This window comes from Mixophyes fleayi, chromosome 12, assembly GCF_038048845.1.
Source record: "Mixophyes fleayi isolate aMixFle1 chromosome 12, aMixFle1.hap1, whole genome shotgun sequence".
Taxonomy (NCBI): Eukaryota; Metazoa; Chordata; class Amphibia; order Anura; family Limnodynastidae; genus Mixophyes; species Mixophyes fleayi.
Window position 1 is genome coordinate 40174493 of NC_134413.1, and position 22728 is coordinate 40197220.

Here is a 22728-nt window from a genome sequence, read left to right on the forward strand (position 1 = left end):
ATGCTAATTTTAAAAAAAAAGGTATTGTCAATGCTTATCCTTACTATTGGAAATTTGTATGTATCTAGCAAAAGGAAAGTATGAGGTATTAGGTCATATTTTAATTAAAATATTTAATCATACAGCAGAGCAGCAAGGGACCTCATTCTTGCTAGTCCTACACTAAAAAATGAAATGCACTCGCCTCTCAGGTACAAAGGCTTACATATGTAACAAGGTTGATGGCTTATTTTCTTTAAAGATAAGCCCTGACAACAACTATCTTTATTTTGTATACATATAGAGCATTAATATTGCCATGTAGTCGATACCCCGTGGAGTATGGGATTAACCCAGTGCTGTTTACTTCTTTCCTATTTAGTTGCCAATTTAGCCTTGCAAGGAGAAAAAGAAAATCCTTTGTGATCACAAAAATGGCAATTAGATAAATTCCCTGGATCAATGAATCCATCCCATACTGTTCTTTAATTATCGCTACAGATACTATTTCTTACAAGAAAGGCATCCAATCTATTTTAAATTCTGTGACTTTGCCATTACCACCTCACGTGGTAAGGAATTTCACAGCTTAACCACCCTTACAGTTAAAAAACTCACCAAGGATGATGGTTTAACCTTTGTTCTATTCATAACTCATGATCCTTTGGCCTCAGTAAGGTCCTTGGTGTGAAAAGTTAATTAACACATTTTTATGCTGACTTTGGATATACACCGATCAGCCACAACATTAAAACCATCTGCCTAATATTGTGTAGGTCCCCCTTGTGCCACTAAAACAGCTCTGACCCGTCGAGGCATGGACTCCACAAGACCTCTGAAGGTGTCTTGTGATACATGCCACCAAAACATTAGCAGCAGATCCTTTAAGTCCTGCAAGTTGTGAGGTGGGGCCTCCATGGCTTGGACTTGTTTTTCCAGTGCATCCCACAGATGTTCGATTGGACTGAGATCTGGGGAATTTGGAGGACAAGCCAACACCTTGAACTAATTGTCATGTTCTTTAAACCATTCCTGAACAATTTTTGCAGTGTGACAGAGCGCATTATCCGGCTGAAAGAGGTCACTGCCATCAGGGAATACTGTTGCCTTAAAGGGGTGTACTTGGTTTGCAACAACGTTTAGGTAGGTGGTACGTGTCAAAGCAACATCTACATGAATGCTAGGTTCCAAGGTTTCCCCGCAGAACATTGTCCAGAGAATCACAATGCCTCTGCCAGCCTGCCTTCTTCCCATAGTGCATCCTGGTGCCATCTCTTCCCCAGGCAAATGATGCACACGCACCGAACTGTAAAAGAAAACAGACCAGGCCACCATCTTCCATTGCTCCAGGCTCCAGTTTTGGTGCTCACATGCCCTTTATAGGTTCTGTCGGCAGTAGACAAGGGTCAGCATGCGCTTTCTGACCGTTCTGCTCGTACGCGGCCCCATAAAAAGCAAACTGCGATGCATTGTGTGTTATGACATCTTTCTATTATGGCCAGCATGTACTGTTTAGCAATTTGTGCTACAGTAGCTCTTCTGTGGGATTGGACCAGACAGTATAGCCCTCCCGCACACATCAGTGACCCTTGGGTGTCCATGACCATGTCACCGGTTCACCGGTTGCATACCAGGAACACCCCACAAAACCTACCGTTTTGGAGATGCTCTGACCCAGTGGTCTAGCCATCACAATTTGGCCCTTGTGAAACTCGCTCGGGTCCTTATGCTTGCCCATTTTTCCTGCTTCCAACACATCAATTCCAAGAATTGACTGTTCACCTGCTGCTTAATATATCCCACCCCTTGACAGGTGCCTTTGTAACAAGATAATCAATGTAATTCATTTCACTTGTCAGTGGTTTTAATTTTGTGGATGATTGGTGTATTTATATATATATAAATTAGGTCACCTGTAATCTGTCTTTTTTAACAAGGTAAATAAACTTACTGAGCTTTTAGTATTCCTATGGCCTTTTCCTTCTTAGCTTTCCCTAATTATATCCCATTTAAAGTGTAATAAATATAGATTTCACCACAGGCTGCTTTTATCTGCATTTCATTTAATCTGCCATTTCACAGTACTTTGCCATTTTATATAAATAATTATGTCGAAAGTTACTGTCCATCTCAGTAGTGCTGTGTCAAATATTAATCATCATCTTCATTGTTTACTTGTCAAGCGCCAAAATATTTCATAGCACTTGACTGTTGAATAACAAATCATACAAAATACAAATCATGCATAAAAACAGAAGAAGTTCATATGAGGTTGACAAGGAAGGTGCAGAAATGGGAGGGTAGAGAGGGTCCTGTGAGAGCTTACAGTCTAACATCTTACTTTCTAGGCCACCTATAAGGTCATTAGTAAAAAGATTTAAAATGACAGGTCCCAATACTGATCCCTTTCAAAAATGACTAAGAATTGTAGCCCAGTTTTCATATGTCCCAATTATAACTACCTCTTGTCTTCTATGCTTCAACCAGTTGTCTACACATGTGCATACTTATGTACAAAATTGTTATCTGGAACATCCGCTAGTTATATAGCGCCACTAATTCTGCAGCACTGTACAGAGAACTCACTCACATCAGTCCCTACCCCATTGGAGCTTACAGTTTAAATTCCCTAAAATATACACACACACAGACTGAGAGACTAAGGTCAATTTAATAGCAGTCAATTAACCTACTAGTATATTTTTGGAGTGTGGAAAGAAACTGGAACACCTGGATGAAACCCACGCAAACATGGGGAGAACATACAAACTCCACATAGATAATGCCATGGCCAGTAATTAAACTCATGAGCCCAGTGATGTGAGGTAGCAGTGCTAACCACTAAGCCACATGATTATCAAGGAGTTCAGAAATATAAGAAATAGTGCTCTATGAAGGAACTTAGTTCCTCAAGAACACGTGGATGGGTGACATCTGGACCAGATGCTTTTTGGATCCTAATTTTTTTTAGGCGTAAGTGCAGCACCTCCAGTGTTAAACAAGTAACATTTAATGGTGTACATAGACTTTTGCCAAACAACCTAATTCCTGGTATTTTTCCTTCTTTGTGAATACAGACAAAACAAATGTAATAGATCTTTATCTTCCAAAATTATTTTTCTTATTTTATCATTCAGTGATAATGATTTCCTAGTTTATCATCATCACTTTCATTTTTCTTGTTGTTAAAGTTCTTGAAAAACATTTTAGGATTACATTCCTATTATTAGCTATTTGTTTTTCAGCTTCTTCCAGTCTACTTTTTACATACTTTGCTTCATTTCATATATTTCTATAATTAAGTTTCAGACCTTTCTGTTTTATCAATTAAAATGCTCTCATTCTTACCCTTATCACATTTAAAACTTTCTTGTTTAATTGTATTGCTTGCCTTTTATTCTTCAAATTGTGTTGCCATACAATATGTACATCTTGGAATTATATCTGCAATCCCAAATATAATAAATGTTTTGCTTTTGCCAGATACACACTGAGGAAGGCACTAATCGGTGGCTAAATGCATTTCGATCTACTTCTACAAGGACTACTATAGACAGTTTTCTTATCTCGTTTTATTCTCTCGTTTTACTTTCCTTTCTCTTTTGTAAACTTTCTGATTTGACTCTTTCTCTCTTCTCCAATTTCCCATGTGCTTTCTTCTTTCTTCACTTCTCTTTAGAATTTCCACAGTGACAACGATCCATTTTCTTCCTTCATATTGCATTTTGGTGGAGAAGCACATTTCTTGTGTACTCTTATCAGGAGTATATGTCCATTAACTCATGATTAATTTAAACCAAAGTGAGGGTTAACAGAACAGAATTTTAGGAATTAGGACATTTACACTGTGCACAGTGCACCTCTTAAGATTGTGTTGCCTTACCACTAGGAAAGGCACCCTTCATTTTCAGAGGCATCTGCAATTATGTAATGTAGTTGTGAAAAGTTATTTAAAGTGAAGTTCGCAAGGGGAGCCGTATAGGCACACTGATGGAAAAATAAAGGGGCATGCAGTATGCATCCTGTACACTACGTATAGCAGTAGCCTGTGTTCCGCCATAATAATGATACAATGCCTTTGATCTTATTAATAACTAATCTCATTAATTAATGGGATATAATGCAATTTGTGTATTTTTCCCTATTTTAGTTACGTCGAATAATACTCACCCGTGACATCTCAGATGTTCGTTAGAAACATTATTTCACTCAACCTTTTGAGCTTTCGCCTTGTACCATGCCAACCATAAACAAGATATCTCAGTTGTTATGCTTGCGCATCTCAACTAGAAATTCGTAAGAGCGACTTACGCAATCCCTGTGTTAGGCAAGGCTATAAATATATCACCTAAGCATTTAACATCTATTGACCTCCACCGTCAAATAGCCCACCATTATGTGTTAATCGCTAAATAAATACCAATCTATCATTTATCACACTATACTGCATTCTCTATATAAACATCCATTCATCCTAATTATTCCAGTTATCTAAACATACAAAACAGGCATAAAGATACAATTCTTTTACTTTACAAAGATAATCAAACATACAATACATAAATGCATACATACAATACAGATAATACATTATTGATTCAACAGACAATGTTAAAACTTCAGAAGTAAATATATAATATCCTAATCATAAATATGTATGTACTAGTGTATATGCTGTAAGACAGAAATGTATGAGTGTATGGTCAGTTTTGCGCTTTTGTGTAGTGTGTGTTTAGATGTTACAAGAGAAAGAGAGAACATTTATGAAGAGAATGTGTTTTAAGCAAGCTCATGTTTGTGTGTGTGTGTGTGTGTGTGTGTGTGTGTGTAAATGTGTAAAGAACATGTGTTTAAGTGGTAGATAAAGAAAGATTAAATGAGAGACAGAGAAAGATATGAGATACATAGTGCATGTGTGTGTAACATGTGGTCAGAAAGGATAGCATAGAGAGAGAGAAAGGGAGATGGGAGCTAGAGTCCATTGTATTGTAGATAGCAAGCATTCCTGAGAAGCTAGCATTTGTAAAAGGTTACTTAAAGATTCAGAGAAGTTTTAAGTTGCAGGCAGAATACATATAAGGTAAATAAACAGATAAAGATTCAAAGTAAAGTTCATGAAAATAGATATAAAACAGATAAAGATTCAGAGGAAAGTTAATAGAAATAGATGGACATATAATAAGAAGATATACAGGCAGATATTAGAAGAAAAGATGCAGACAGATAAGGTATGCGCTTACTGTGGAGTGTGTGTGTCCTGTGGGCTCCAGGTGGAAGTGATGTCCCAACTTCCAAGTGTGCATGTGGTGTGGTCAAAAGAGAGTGATTTGTCTGCTTCAGTGGCTTATAAACCTTTACCCAGAATGAATTGCTTCAGTTGGGAGTTGTTGACCTCTGCCACACCTCCCACAACTCAACACTGCCTGCAATGATGACTCACTGCTCTGTGTTTAACTTTCTCTCTTGTGAGCACATGTCTTGCCTTTGTTTGAACCTAACTTACTGTGGAGCCATATATGAGAGACAATTTATTTGGTTGAAATGCTCTGGCTTTCAGCCAGTTCATATCTTAATCTGTGCATAAGTTCAGCACATGTAGACTGCAGTGGAATGCTAGTGGCCATTATGCCTGGCTCAAGCTCTGCCCACCGCGACTGCATCATCAGCGGTGATGTAGGAGCTCCTTCACTCTACGCAAATAAGATTTTACTGAATTCCATCAAAAAATGTTCCCAGATTTTTGCTTAATTTTTCAGCTCTGAGAATATTCATGTTTAATCAAGAAATACTGTATAATATATACATTAAAATAGCAAACAAAGAATTTTTTTTTATTATGTATAGAAAAATGTATGCAAAATGCATGCACATTATAGAAAGTTATAATTGTGATTGTTATTCAACTCCCTTGTATTAAGGATAAATATACCATAGCTTTTAGCCCCCAGCTCTTCAACAAGCACACACCACTTATATCCACAGCAACTATCCAGTTCTGAGCTCTTACTTCATTGCATCCCTCATTTAAAAAGTCCAGCCAATCATAACATAGTAAGTAAAATAGCCCTGAAAATGCACTTTTGAGTTGCGAGACACAATGGAACTGCAACTGTAAGTATGTGTCCATGGTTACAATTGGAAAATTGGGTGGGCGATTTGTTTTTTTTAACTATAGCTTTAATGAAGAATAAACATCCTGTTTAACTATAACTTTACTTTATAAGTCCTGCTCAATAATCAAACTGAATGTATTGTTGGTATAGCTGAAGAGCAAAAGGCATTCTATCCATGTAAACTGACCTGTCACTTGTATGCATAGTAGAAGGGTTGTAAAATAATGTACATAAATTATGATGAAATTGCTTAAAATAGTCTTGGTTACCATTTATATGCCTGGCATAATGCTAAACCACAGAAAAGAGGAGTTAACTGAAAGCAAACTCAGAACTGTGTTCTTCAAGGAGTTGCACAACTTTTGAGAAGTGTGTCCCTTAGACTAAACGCAGTTAAAATCATGCAGGTGAGTGACTTGCCAAAGAACCTATGTTATGTAGATTCCTGGAATTTCAGCCAATGGGAACAGGAAGGGGATGGGACTTATACACAGTTATAAGTCAGTGCTTAGAGGTTACAGTCCTTTCTGCTTCCGGATTCCTCCCGCCCTCCCTGCAATTTTTGAGATAACTTGTATTGTTGTTGGTTAGAGTAGGAGAGCAGTGCAGTCTGTAACTGTGCATATGGTGCTCGGGTGATCTTGTCATAGGTCACTACCCCTCTGTGGTTATGGTGTCATACCATGGTTGGTCCGTTTGTTAGGAGGACCATTGGGCCAGTTTTGTATGGTTTATACTGGCGGAGTTAAATAGGGGGCGTAGTCTTGCCGTTGGACTTGATCTTAGCACCCGCCAATAGATAAGGTATGATCCTGGGTTGGTGGTACTATGGTCTGACCTTTCCACCTTATTGGTTTTGCGTTCCTGACTGCCCTGCTCTCGTCCGCCTTACAGTCTTATTAGTTTAAATATAAATAAATACCGTCATTCATTCCAACTTTAATTTGGTGTCCGTGTCTTTTAGGGATGAGCGCACTCGGATTTATGAAATCCGAGCCCACCCGAACGTTGCGGATCCGAGTCGGATCCGAGACAGATCCGGGTATTGGCGCCAAATTCAAAAGTGAAACTGAGGCTCTGACTCATAATCCCGTTGTCGGATCTCGCGATACTCGGATCCTATAAATTCCCCGCTAGTCGCCGCCATCTTCACTCGGGCATTGATCAGGGTAGAGGGAGGGTGTTTTAGGTGGTCCTCTGTGCTGTTTAGTTCTGTGCTGTTTAGTTCTGTGCTGTTTAGTTCTGTGCTGTTTAGTTCTGTGCTGTTTAGTTCTGTGCTGTTTAGTGCTGTGCTGTGCTGTGCTGTGCTGTGCTGTGCTGTGTTCTGCAGTATCAGTCCAGTGGTGCTGTGTGCTGTGCTCTGTCCTTCTGAGGTCAGTGGTGCTGCTGGGTCCTGTGCTGTGTCCTGTTCAGTCCAGTGGTGCTGTGTCCTGTGCTCTGTGCTTCTAAGGGCATAGTTATTTACCCATTATTCCCAAGTTTTTAAAAAATAAAAAAAAAGTAAAAAAAAATAAAAAATTAGAAATTAAAAAAAATATATATAATTATAACCAAATGTGCAAAACCAATCCAGCAGTATAAGTCCATTGGTACTGCAATATTACCAAGTTCACACATTCTGCAGTATCAGTCCAGTGGTGCTGTGTCCTGTGCTCTGTCCTGCTGAGTTCCGTAGTGCTGCTGGGTCCTGTGCCGTGTCCTGTTCAGTCCAGTGGTGCTGTGTCCTGTGCTCTGTGCTTCTAAGGGCATAGTTTTTTCCCCACTATTCCCAAGTTTTTTAAAAATTAAAAAAAAGTAAAAAAAAATAAAAAATTTAAAAAAAAAAAAATATATATAATAATTATAACCAAATTTGCAAAACCAATCCAGCAGTATAAGTCCATTGGTACTGCAATATTACCAAGTTCACACATTCTGCAGTATCTTGTGCTACATATAATGGAGACCAAAAATTTGGAGGATAAAGTAGGGAAAGATCAAGACCCACTTCCTCCTAATGCTGAAGCTGCTGCCACTAGTCATGACATAGACGATGAAATGCCATCAACGTCGTCTTCCAAGCCCGATGCCCAATCTCGTAGTACCGGGCATGTAAAATCCAAAAAGCCCAAGTTAAGAAAAAGTAGCAAAAAGAGAAACTTTAAATCATCTGAGGAGAAACGTAAAGTTGCCAATATGCCATTTACGACACGGAGTGGCAAGGAACGGCTTAGGCCCTGGCCCGTGTTCATGACTAGTGGTTCAGCTTCACCCACGGATCTTAGCCCTCCTCCTCCTCCCCCCCCCTACAAAAAATTGAAGAGAGTTATGCTGTCAGCAACAAAACAGCAAACAACTCTGCCTTTGTCACGGGCACTAGGAGTCTTTACCCAGGGATCACCAGGTGGTAGGCTTACCAGAGCAATGTAGATGGTAATAGGGTACTCTGGTAGCTGGGTGATCACGGACCAGGAAGCAGCAGATGATGAGATGCTCAGGAAAGTCTATGACTAGCAGCACTGGTAATATGGAGGTAATAGTACACGAGGAACTGTATGGACAAGGACACGTGAAGGTAGTCAGTGGTCTGCGGTAGCAAGTTGTACCACTGCTATAGTGAGGGGGAATGTCCAACAGAAACGAGGAGGTGATGAGAGTCAGCGGTCTGCGGATAGCAAGTGGTACCGCTGTCTGAGTGAAGGAGTGGAATCCAAGTGGAGGTATCCGGGGAGTCAGTGGTCTGCGATAGCAAGTTGTACCACTGCTATGTGAGAGGATACTGGAACAGGTGATACTGGAAACAGGGATCAGTGGTCTGCTACCAGCAAGTTGTACCACTGAATATATATGTGAGGAGGTGCACGGGGAGAGACTGCAACACAGGATATACACAGGCACCTTATATACGATCCACAGTAACATGCACAATATATATATAAATGACTGAACAGGTCTGCAAATATAGAAAGTCTCTTGAAGTAGTCCAGCACAAGTTAACACAGTCAATGATGGCAATAGACTCAGCGGATAGCAGACTCCAGAGGAGAACCAACACAGTCCAGCAAGATATGCAATACACCAGCACAGTCAATGAGAAGTATGCATACCGTGGTTCAGAAGCAGGCAGTCAGATAGGAGTGCAGCGATACCTGAGCGGCAGGAGGCCGGCTGGATGAGAAGTCCCAGGATAGATGAGGCAGCGGTCTAGTAGGTGCAGCGCCCAGATCAGTAGACCAACAGGGACACGAATCCACAGGAATCAGTAACACGTGGAACTGGACTCAAGGAGGACCCAGGAGAGTGGAGATGATCCAGCAGAGGAGTAGTTGATGAGATATAACTCCAATGCAGACAGGAGGGTAGACCTGCGGGACACGTGAAGGCGTGGAGAGCGGATCAGCAGAAGATGGGTGATAGCGCGGTCAGCAGCAGCAGGACTCTGCGGTACACGGAGGTAACCAGTAGCAACCAATAGTTGTCAGTAGCGATGGAACACGGGAGAGCAGAGTAGACCAGGGGCTGTTGATCACGGAGAGTAGCAAATGGCAATGAGAGCAGCAGTCTCGAGGAAACACAGGAGAGCTGAGAAGAGACTGCAGTGCACAGGGGCAGCGGATAGGAATCAGCTAACTTGTCACGATGATGAACACAGGCGAGTTGTAGGCTGGAGGCTGTAGTGCACGGAAGCAGCGGATAGACATCAGCTAACAGTCACGATAATGAACACAGGCGAGTTGTAGGCTGGAGGCTGTAGTGCACGGAGGCAGCGGATAGGAATCAGCTCACGGACTTGATGAGGAACAGGTGAGTGGATGTAAAGTAACGGTTGGAGTGCACAGAGGCAGCGGGTAGGAACCAGCAAACAGTCACAGTGAAATATAATAGCGTGATGTGGATTAGAGGACTGTAGTGCACGGAGGCAGCGGATAGGAATCAGCAAACAGTCACAATGATAAGTAATAGCGTTGAAGTGGTTTGGAAGACTGTAGTGCACGGAGGCAGCGGATAGGAATCAGCTAACAGTCACGATGATACAGATGATGGTAGAAGTGGTATGGGAACCACAGAGGTAGAAGTGGTTTGGAAACCACAGGTATCAGCAGCGCTGAAAACACGAGGAATACAGGAACACCTTCAGAGACTCATAGGAAATGAGACTCCAAGATCAGGCAACGTGGTGTTGACCACAGGTGCTTAATATAGGGAGTGTTGCCTGATCTGCCAATTGAGTTAAAGGGACATACACTGAAGTATAGGAAAGGGCTGCGCATGCGCAGACCCTCAGGATGGAGGACGGCCACGGTTCCTAAATGTCCGGGAAGAGGCACTCACGGTCCGGTGAGTGACAGTACCCCCCCTTTTAAAGGTGGGCACAGAACGCCTGGAACCGGGCTTGTCCGGATTTTTGGAGTAGAACTTCTTCAAAAGGGCAGGAGCATTAAGATCTTCAGCTTTGATCCAAGAGCGCTCCTCAGGACCAAAGCCCTTCCAATGAACGAGGAAACGGAGGACTCCTCGCGAAATTTTTGCGTCTAGTACCTCAGTAATCTCAAAATCCTCCTCCTGATGAACTTGAACTGGCTGCGGAGCTGAGGGAGGATTTGAGAAACGGTTGATAATAAGAGGTTTGAGTAAAGACACATGGAAGGCATTAGAAATCCGAAGATTCTTAGGAAGAAGAAGTTTCACACATACTGGATTGATTACTTGAATGATCCTATATGGACCAATAAAACGAGGGGCGAATTTCATAGATGGAACCTTCAAACGAATGTTTTTAGTAGATAACCAGACACGATCTCCAATTTTTAGTGGTGGAATAGCCCGCCTCTTCTTATCTGCGAAAGATTTATATTTGATAGATGTCTTCTTTAAACAGGTTTTGACCTGAGACCAGATATTTTTAAAGGTCTGACAAGCAATCTCCACCGCAGGAACTTGGGTGGGCGGGAGGGCAGGAAATTCCGGAAAAGACGGATGGTGACCGTAGACCACAAAAAATGGAGTTTTGGATGATGACTCATGGTACATGTTGTTATGGGCGAATTCAGCCCAAGGAAGCAACTCTACCCAGTTGTCTTGATTGGCTGAAGAGAACATCCTTATAAAAGTCTCAAGATCTTGATTGACACGTTCAGTTTGTCCGTTAGATTGCGGATGGTAAGACGATGAGAGTGCTAATCGTATGCCCAAGGTTTTACAAAGGGCTCGCCAGAATCTGGAAACGAATTGTACTCCTCTATCCGACACAATCTCAGAAGGACATCCATGGATACGGAAGATCTCTTTAATGAAATATTCAGCCAGAGTAGACGAGGAAGGCAAACCAGATAGAGGAATGAAATGAGCCATCTTCGAAAATCTGTCCACCACCACCCAAATAGTGTTATGATTCTTACTAGGTGGTAAGTCAGTAACGAAATCCATACTAATATGGGTCCACGGTTTGGACGGAATGGGTAGTGGTCGCAGCAACCCTGCTGGAGTTCTGCGGGAGGATTTGAACTGGGAACATAGCTCACAGGAAGCAATGAACTCTTTGACGTCTCTCCTCATTGAGGGCCACCAGTAACTTCGAGAGAGAATCTCAAAGGTCTTGTGTTCACCGGCGTGTCCAGAAAAACGAGAGGCATGGAACCACGAAAGGATTTTCCTCCTTAGAGTAGGAGGCACGAGGGTCTTCCCAAATGGTAGCGTTTTGGTGGATGAAGCAGCCAGTGAGATACATTTGGGGTCTAGAATGGTATGGTTGGAAACCTCTTCTATATCAGAGGACGTCACAAAGGCTCTAGATAAAGCGTCAGCTTTTTTGTTCTTGGCAGCTGGTTTGAAGGTTATTATTAATTCAAAACGGGAAAAGAAAAGAGACCATCTTGCTTGACGAGGGTTCAAGCATTGGGCAGACTGGAGATATGACAAGTTCTTATGATCCGTGAAGATCGTCACCGGATGGCGAGCTCCCTCCAATAAGTATCTCCATTCCTCTAATGCAGCTTTGATAGCTAGTAACTCCTTGTCCCCGATAGTATAATTCTTCTCTGCGGGCAGGAGGCCCCGAGAATAGAAGGCACAAGGATGGAATTTTTGCTGTTCCGAGCGTTGAGAGAGAATAGCTCCTAAGCCCACATTAGAGGCGTCTACTTCCAGGAAGAAGGGGAGTGTCACATCAGGCTGTCGAAGGATTGGAGCCGAAGAGAAGGACTCTTTTAGTGTTTGAAAGGCTTGAAGAGCCTCAGGTGACCATTGCTTAGGATTAGCCCCCTTCCTAGTCAGGGCCACAATAGGAGATGCAATGGAAGAAAAGTCTTGAATAAAGCGTCTATAGTAATTGGCAAAACCTAAAAAACGCTGGATAGCACGAAGAGTAGTTGGCTGGGGCCAATGTAGTACAGCATTCACCTTGTCTGGATCCATCTTCAGGCCAACTCCGGAAACTATATACCCCAAGAATGGAATCTGGGGTAATTCGAATGAACATTTTTCTAATTTACAAAACAATGAATTTTTCCGTAGCCTGGAAAGGACTTCTGCCACATGTTGGTGGTGAGAAGGCAGGTCCTGTGAAAAGATCAATATGTCGTCCAGATAGACGACGACACATACATATAATAAGTCCCGGAAGATCTCATTGATGAAACCTTGAAAAACAGCGGGGGCATTACACAGCCCGAAAGGCATTACCAGATATTCGTAATGCCCATCTCTGGTGTTAAACGCTGTCTTCCATTCGTCACCGGAACGGATTCTGATTAAATTGTAGGCACCACGAAGATCCAATTTAGTAAAGATACGGGCTCCCTTGATGCGATCGAATAGCTCAGTGATCAGCTGAATGGGATACCGATTCTTAATAGTAATGGCATTGAGTCCACGAAAATCTATGCAAGGGCGTAAAGATCCATCCTTCTTTTTAACGAAGAAGAACCCAGCTCCAGCGGGAGAGGTGGAAGGTCGAATAAACCCACGCTGGAGGTTCTCCTGTATATACTCAGATGTAGCTTGAGTTTCAGGTAACGAGAGTGGATAGGCCCGGCCCCTGGGGGGAGTCTTGCCAGGTAGAAGATCGATCGGACAATCCCAAGAACGATGAGGAGGAAGACGTTCAGACTGGGCTTTATCAAAAACATCAGTAAATGAAGCATATTGAGGAGGGAGTCCCGGTGAGGTAGATGAGATGGACAATTGCTGTACTTTGAGAGGAATGACTTGGGAAAGGCAACGATGGTGACATTCAGACCCCCAAGACGTGACTTGAGGGGTGCGCCAGTCAATCTGGGGAGAGTGACACTGAAGCCATGGAAGGCCTAAGACAATTGGACTAGTCGTAACAGGAAGGATTAAAAACGATATTTCTTCATGATGCAGAGCACCAATCAGAAGGGTTACTGGAGACGTACTCTGGGTGATGAGACCGTTGATGAGACGTGATCCATCTATAGCCGTCACAGTAATGGGTGTTTTTAAGGTAATCACTGGTAGAGACCATTGATTTACTAATGATTTGGAAATAAAATTTCCTGCTGCTCCGGAATCAATCAATGCCTGTGACTCAAAGGTTTTGGTAGCACAGGAAATTGTAACATCAAAGGCGCAGACTTTAGATTTCATGGAAGATGGAGAGGACTCCAGGGACCCTAACTTCACCTCTCCAGAACTAGTTAGGGCCTGGCATTTCCCGATCTCTTAGGGCAAGAGCTGAGCATATGAGTGGAATCAGCACAATAGATACAGAGTCTATTCTTTACTCTTCGTTTCCTCTCCTCTGAAGATAATTTGGAACGTCCTATCTCCATGGGAATCACAGAGGGTGAAACTGGACGAAATTGAGGGTTAGAACGAAGAGGTGCTTTAGCAGAAGTTGTTTTCTCAGCCTCTCTTTCACGAAATCTCATATCAACACGATGGCAAAGAGAGATCAGATCTTCAAGTGACGAAGGAAGCTCCTGGGTAGTCAGTGCATCTTTAATTTTATCGGAGAGCCCCTGCCAGAAGGCGGCAACTAGGGCTTCAGTGTTCCACTGAAGTTCAGAGGCTAAGATCCTAAATTGAATGACGTACTGTCCTACTGTATGAGATCCTTGTCGCAGACGGAGGATGCTGGAAGCAGCGGAGGTCACACGACCTGGTTCATCGAACACACTTCGAAATGTAGAAATGAATTTGGCACTATCTTGCAATATAGGATCATTTCTCTCCCACAGAGGGGAGGCCCAAGCCAGGGCTTGTCCTGAAAACAAAGAGATAAGATAGGCCACTCTGGAACGATGGGTAGAAAAATTTTGAGGTTGGAGCTCAAAATGGACTGAACATTGGTTAAGGAAACCCCTACAAGTTTTGGGGTCTCCATCGTACTTTGACGGAGTAGGCAGGTGAAGCGTGGAAGCTGTAGACACCTGGGATGGCACTGGGGAAACGGAGGAAAGCACAGAAGCCTCAGTAGTAGCTGTCACTGTCTGTCCAGATGTTCCTTGGGAGGTTAACGATTGATAACACTGAAGTAACAGCTGTTGGCGGGCATCCTGTTGCTCCACACGGCTGACCAGATGCTGCAGCATCTCTTTGGCTGTAGGTTCCGTATCTGGGTCTGTCATGGCCTGATCTTACTGTCACGGGCACTAGGAGTCTTTACCCAGGGATCACCAGGTGGTAGGCTTACCAGAGCAATGTAGATGGTAATAGGGTACTCTGGTAGCTGGGTGATCACGGACCAGGAAGCAGCAGATGATGAGATGCTCAGGAAAGTCTATGACTAGCAGCACTGGTAATATGGAGGTAATAGTACACGAGGAACTGTATGGACAAGGACACGTGAAGGTAGTCAGTGGTCTGCGGTAGCAAGTTGTACCACTGCTATAGTGAGGGGGAATGTCCAACAGAAACGAGGAGGTGATGAGAGTCAGCGGTCTGCGGATAGCAAGTGGTACCGCTGTCTGAGTGAAGGAGTGGAATCCAAGTGGAGGTATCCGGGGAGTCAGTGGTCTGCGATAGCAAGTTGTACCACTGCTATGTGAGAGGATACTGGAACAGGTGATACTGGAAACAGGGATCAGTGGTCTGCTACCAGCAAGTTGTACCACTGAATATATATGTGAGGAGGTGCACGGGGAGAGACTGCAACACAGGATATACACAGGCACCTTATATACGATCCACAGTAACATGCACAATATATATATAAATGACTGAACAGGTCTGCAAATATAGAAAGTCTCTTGAAGTAGTCCAGCACAAGTTAACACAGTCAATGATGGCAATAGACTCAGCGGATAGCAGACTCCAGAGGAGAACCAACACAGTCCAGCAAGATATGCAATACACCAGCACAGTCAATGAGAAGTATGCATACCGTGGTTCAGAAGCAGGCAGTCAGATAGGAGTGCAGCGATACCTGAGCGGCAGGAGGCCGGCTGGATGAGAAGTCCCAGGATAGATGAGGCAGCGGTCTAGTAGGTGCAGCGCCCAGATCAGTAGACCAACAGGGACACGAATCCACAGGAATCAGTAACACGTGGAACTGGACTCAAGGAGGACCCAGGAGAGTGGAGATGATCCAGCAGAGGAGTAGTTGATGAGATATAACTCCAATGCAGACAGGAGGGTAGACCTGCGGGACACGTGAAGGCGTGGAGAGCGGATCAGCAGAAGATGGGTGATAGCGCGGTCAGCAGCAGCAGGACTCTGCGGTACACGGAGGTAACCAGTAGCAACCAATAGTTGTCAGTAGCGATGGAACACGGGAGAGCAGAGTAGACCAGGGGCTGTTGATCACGGAGAGTAGCAAATGGCAATGAGAGCAGCAGTCTCGAGGAAACACAGGAGAGCTGAGAAGAGACTGCAGTGCACAGGGGCAGCGGATAGGAATCAGCTAACTTGTCACGATGATGAACACAGGCGAGTTGTAGGCTGGAGGCTGTAGTGCACGGAAGCAGCGGATAGACATCAGCTAACAGTCACGATAATGAACACAGGCGAGTTGTAGGCTGGAGGCTGTAGTGCACGGAGGCAGCGGATAGGAATCAGCTCACGGACTTGATGAGGAACAGGTGAGTGGATGTAAAGTAACGGTTGGAGTGCACAGAGGCAGCGGGTAGGAACCAGCAAACAGTCACAGTGAAATATAATAGCGTGATGTGGATTAGAGGACTGTAGTGCACGGAGGCAGCGGATAGGAATCAGCAAACAGTCACAATGATAAGTAATAGCGTTGAAGTGGTTTGGAAGACTGTAGTGCACGGAGGCAGCGGATAGGAATCAGCTAACAGTCACGATGATACAGATGATGGTAGAAGTGGTATGGGAACCACAGAGGTAGAAGTGGTTTGGAAACCACAGGAATCAGCAGCGCTGAAAACACGAGGAATACAGGAACACCTTCAGAGACTCATAGGAAATGAGACTCCAAGATCAGGCAACGTGGTGTTGACCACAGGTGCTTAATATAGGGAGTGTTGCCTGATCTGCCAATTGAGTTAAAGGGACATACACTGAAGTATAGGAAAGGGCTGCGCATGCGCAGACCCTCAGGATGGAGGACGGCCACGGTTCCTAAATGTCCGGGAAGAGGCACTCACGGTCCGGTGAGTGACAGTACCCCCCCTTTTAAAGGTGGGCACAGAACGCCTGGAACCGGGCTTGTCCGGATTTTTGGAGTAGAACTTCTTCAAAAGGGCAGGAGCATTAAGATCTTCAGCTTTGATCCAAGAGCGCTCCTCAGGACCAAAGCCCTTCCAATGAACGAGGAAACGGAGGACTCCTCGCGAAATTTTTGCGTCTAGTACCTCAGTAATCTCAAAATCCTCCTCCTGATGAACTTGAACTGGCTGCGGAGCTGAGGGAGGATTTGAGAAACGGTTGATAATAAGAGGTTTGAGTAAAGACACATGGAAGGCATTAGAAATCCGAAGATTCTTAGGAAGAAGAAGTTTCACACATACTGGATTGATTACTTGAATGATCCTATATGGACCAATAAAACGAGGGGCGAATTTCATAGATGGAACCTTCAAACGAATGTTTTTAGTAGATAACCAGACACGATCTCCAATTTTTAGTGGTGGAATAGCCCGCCTCTTCTTATCTGCGAAAGATTTATATTTGATAGATGTCTTCTTTAAACAGGTTTTGACCTGAGACCAGATATTTTTAAAGGTCTGACAAGCAATCTCCACCGCAGGAACTTGGGTGGGCGGGAGGGCAGGAAATTCCGGAAAAGACGGATGGTGACCGTAGACCACAAAAAATGGAGTTTTGGATGATGACTCATGGTACATGTTGTTATGGGCGAATTCAGCCCAAGGAAGCAACTCTACCCAGTTGTCTTGATTGGCTGAAGAGAACATCCTTATAAAAGTCTCAAGATCTTGATTGACACGTTCAGTTTGTCCGTTAGATTGCGGATGGTAAGACGATGAGAGTGCTAATCGTATGCCCAAGGTTTTACAAAGGGCTCGCCAGAATCTGGAAACGAATTGTACTCCTCTATCCGACACAATCTCAGAAGGACATCCATGGATACGGAAGATCTCTTTAATGAAATATTCAGCCAGAGTAGACGAGGAAGGCAAACCAGATAGAGGAATGAAATGAGCCATCTTCGAAAATCTGTCCACCACCACCCAAATAGTGTTATGATTCTTACTAGGTGGTAAGTCAGTAACGAAATCCATACTAATATGGGTCCACGGTTTGGACGGAATGGGTAGTGGTCGCAGCAACCCTGCTGGAGTTCTGCGGGAGGATTTGAACTGGGAACATAGCTCACAGGAAGCAATGAACTCTTTGACGTCTCTCCTCATTGAGGGCCACCAGTAACTTCGAGAGAGAATCTCAAAGGTCTTGTGTTCACCGGCGTGTCCAGAAAAACGAGAGGCATGGAACCACGAAAGGATTTTCCTCCTTAGAGTAGGAGGCACGAGGGTCTTCCCAAATGGTAGCGTTTTGGTGGATGAAGCAGCCAGTGAGATACATTTGGGGTCTAGAATGGTATGGTTGGAAACCTCTTCTATATCAGAGGACGTCACAAAGGCTCTAGATAAAGCGTCAGCTTTTTTGTTCTTGGCAGCTGGTTTGAAGGTTATTATTAATTCAAAACGGGAAAAGAAAAGAGACCATCTTGCTTGACGAGGGTTCAAGCATTGGGCAGACTGGAGATATGACAAGTTCTTATGATCCGTGAAGATCGTCACCGGATGGCGAGCTCCCTCCAATAAGTATCTCCATTCCTCTAATGCAGCTTTGATAGCTAGTAACTCCTTGTCCCCGATAGTATAATTCTTCTCTGCGGGCAGGAGGCCCCGAGAATAGAAGGCACAAGGATGGAATTTTTGCTGTTCCGAGCGTTGAGAGAGAATAGCTCCTAAGCCCACATTAGAGGCGTCTACTTCCAGGAAGAAGGGGAGTGTCACATCAGGCTGTCGAAGGATTGGAGCCGAAGAGAAGGACTCTTTTAGTGTTTGAAAGGCTTGAAGAGCCTCAGGTGACCATTGCTTAGGATTAGCCCCCTTCCTAGTCAGGGCCACAATAGGAGATGCAATGGAAGAAAAGTCTTGAATAAAGCGTCTATAGTAATTGGCAAAACCTAAAAAACGCTGGATAGCACGAAGAGTAGTTGGCTGGGGCCAATGTAGTACAGCATTCACCTTGTCTGGATCCATCTTCAGGCCAACTCCGGAAACTATATACCCCAAGAATGGAATCTGGGGTAATTCGAATGAACATTTTTCTAATTTACAAAACAATGAATTTTTCCGTAGCCTGGAAAGGACTTCTGCCACATGTTGGTGGTGAGAAGGCAGGTCCTGTGAAAAGATCAATATGTCGTCCAGATAGACGACGACACATACATATAATAAGTCCCGGAAGATCTCATTGATGAAACCTTGAAAAACAGCGGGGGCATTACACAGCCCGAAAGGCATTACCAGATATTCGTAATGCCCATCTCTGGTGTTAAACGCTGTCTTCCATTCGTCACCGGAACGGATTCTGATTAAATTGTAGGCACCACGAAGATCCAATTTAGTAAAGATACGGGCTCCCTTGATGCGATCGAATAGCTCAGTGATCAGCTGAATGGGATACCGATTCTTAATAGTAATGGCATTGAGTCCACGAAAATCTATGCAAGGGCGTAAAGATCCATCCTTCTTTTTAACGAAGAAGAACCCAGCTCCAGCGGGAGAGGTGGAAGGTCGAATAAACCCACGCTGGAGGTTCTCCTGTATATACTCAGATGTAGCTTGAGTTTCAGGTAACGAGAGTGGATAGGCCCGGCCCCTGGGGGGAGTCTTGCCAGGTAGAAGATCGATCGGACAATCCCAAGAACGATGAGGAGGAAGACGTTCAGACTGGGCTTTATCAAAAACATCAGTAAATGAAGCATATTGAGGAGGGAGTCCCGGTGAGGTAGATGAGATGGACAATTGCTGTACTTTGAGAGGAATGACTTGGGAAAGGCAACGATGGTGACATTCAGACCCCCAAGACGTGACTTGAGGGGTGCGCCAGTCAATCTGGGGAGAGTGACACTGAAGCCATGGAAGGCCTAAGACAATTGGACTAGTCGTAACAGGAAGGATTAAAAACGATATTTCTTCATGATGCAGAGCACCAATCAGAAGGGTTACTGGAGACGTACTCTGGGTGATGAGACCGTTGATGAGACGTGATCCATCTATAGCCGTCACAGTAATGGGTGTTTTTAAGGTAATCACTGGTAGAGACCATTGATTTACTAATGATTTGGAAATAAAATTTCCTGCTGCTCCGGAATCAATCAATGCCTGTGACTCAAAGGTTTTGGTAGCACAGGAAATTGTAACATCAAAGGCGCAGACTTTAGATTTCATGGAAGATGGAGAGGACTCCAGGGACCCTAACTTCACCTCTCCAGAACTAGTTAGGGCCTGGCATTTCCCGATCTCTTAGGGCAAGAGCTGAGCATATGAGTGGAATCAGCACAATAGATACAGAGTCTATTCTTTACTCTTCGTTTCCTCTCCTCTGAAGATAATTTGGAACGTCCTATCTCCATGGGAATCACAGAGGGTGAAACTGGACGAAATTGAGGGTTAGAACGAAGAGGTGCTTTAGCAGAAGTTGTTTTCTCAGCCTCTCTTTCACGAAATCTCATATCAACACGATGGCAAAGAGAGATCAGATCTTCAAGTGACGAAGGAAGCTCCTGGGTAGTCAGTGCATCTTTAATTTTATCGGAGAGCCCCTGCCAGAAGGCGGCAACTAGGGCTTCAGTGTTCCACTGAAGTTCAGAGGCTAAGATCCTAAATTGAATGACGTACTGTCCTACTGTATGAGATCCTTGTCGCAGACGGAGGATGCTGGAAGCAGCGGAGGTCACACGACCTGGTTCATCGAACACACTTCGAAATGTAGAAATGAATTTGGCACTATCTTGCAATATAGGATCATTTCTCTCCCACAGAGGGGAGGCCCAAGCCAGGGCTTGTCCTGAAAACAAAGAGATAAGATAGGCCACTCTGGAACGATGGGTAGAAAAATTTTGAGGTTGGAGCTCAAAATGGACTGAACATTGGTTAAGGAAACCCCTACAAGTTTTGGGGTCTCCATCGTACTTTGACGGAGTAGGCAGGTGAAGCGTGGAAGCTGTAGACACCTGGGATGGCACTGGGGAAACGGAGGAAAGCACAGAAGCCTCAGTAGTAGCTGTCACTGTCTGTCCAGATGTTCCTTGGGAGGTTAACGATTGATAACACTGAAGTAACAGCTGTTGGCGGGCATCCTGTTGCTCCACACGGCTGACCAGATGCTGCAGCATCTCTTTGGCTGTAGGTTCCGTATCTGGGTCTGTCATGGCCTGATCTTACTGTCACGGGCACTAGGAGTCTTTACCCAGGGATCACCAGGTGGTAGGCTTACCAGAGCAATGTAGATGGTAATAGGGTACTCTGGTAGCTGGGTGATCACGGACCAGGAAGCAGCAGATGATGAGATGCTCAGGAAAGTCTATGACTAGCAGCACTGGTAATATGGAGGTAATAGTACACGAGGAACTGTATGGACAAGGACACGTGAAGGTAGTCAGTGGTCTGCGGTAGCAAGTTGTACCACTGCTATAGTGAGGGGGAATGTCCAACAGAAACGAGGAGGTGATGAGAGTCAGCGGTCTGCGGATAGCAAGTGGTACCGCTGTCTGAGTGAAGGAGTGGAATCCAAGTGGAGGTATCCGGGGAGTCAGTGGTCTGCGATAGCAAGTTGTACCACTGCTATGTGAGAGGATACTGGAACAGGTGATACTGGAAACAGGGATCAGTGGTCTGCTACCAGCAAGTTGTACCACTGAATATATATGTGAGGAGGTGCACGGGGAGAGACTGCAACACAGGATATACACAGGCACCTTATATACGATCCACAGTAACATGCACAATATATATATAAATGACTGAACAGGTCTGCAAATATAGAAAGTCTCTTGAAGTAGTCCAGCACAAGTTAACACAGTCAATGATGGCAATAGACTCAGCGGATAGCAGACTCCAGAGGAGAACCAACACAGTCCAGCAAGATATGCAATACACCAGCACAGTCAATGAGAAGTATGCATACCGTGGTTCAGAAGCAGGCAGTCAGATAGGAGTGCAGCGATACCTGAGCGGCAGGAGGCCGGCTGGATGAGAAGTCCCAGGATAGATGAGGCAGCGGTCTAGTAGGTGCAGCGCCCAGATCAGTAGACCAACAGGGACACGAATCCACAGGAATCAGTAACACGTGGAACTGGACTCAAGGAGGACCCAGGAGAGTGGAGATGATCCAGCAGAGGAGTAGTTGATGAGATATAACTCCAATGCAGACAGGAGGGTAGACCTGCGGGACACGTGAAGGCGTGGAGAGCGGATCAGCAGAAGATGGGTGATAGCGCGGTCAGCAGCAGCAGGACTCTGCGGTACACGGAGGTAACCAGTAGCAACCAATAGTTGTCAGTAGCGATGGAACACGGGAGAGCAGAGTAGACCAGGGGCTGTTGATCACGGAGAGTAGCAAATGGCAATGAGAGCAGCAGTCTCGAGGAAACACAGGAGAGCTGAGAAGAGACTGCAGTGCACAGGGGCAGCGGATAGGAATCAGCTAACTTGTCACGATGATGAACACAGGCGAGTTGTAGGCTGGAGGCTGTAGTGCACGGAAGCAGCGGATAGACATCAGCTAACAGTCACGATAATGAACACAGGCGAGTTGTAGGCTGGAGGCTGTAGTGCACGGAGGCAGCGGATAGGAATCAGCTCACGGACTTGATGAGGAACAGGTGAGTGGATGTAAAGTAACGGTTGGAGTGCACAGAGGCAGCGGGTAGGAACCAGCAAACAGTCACAGTGAAATATAATAGCGTGATGTGGATTAGAGGACTGTAGTGCACGGAGGCAGCGGATAGGAATCAGCAAACAGTCACAATGATAAGTAATAGCGTTGAAGTGGTTTGGAAGACTGTAGTGCACGGAGGCAGCGGATAGGAATCAGCTAACAGTCACGATGATACAGATGATGGTAGAAGTGGTATGGGAACCACAGAGGTAGAAGTGGTTTGGAAACCACAGGAATCAGCAGCGCTGAAAACACGAGGAATACAGGAACACCTTCAGAGACTCATAGGAAATGAGACTCCAAGATCAGGCAACGTGGT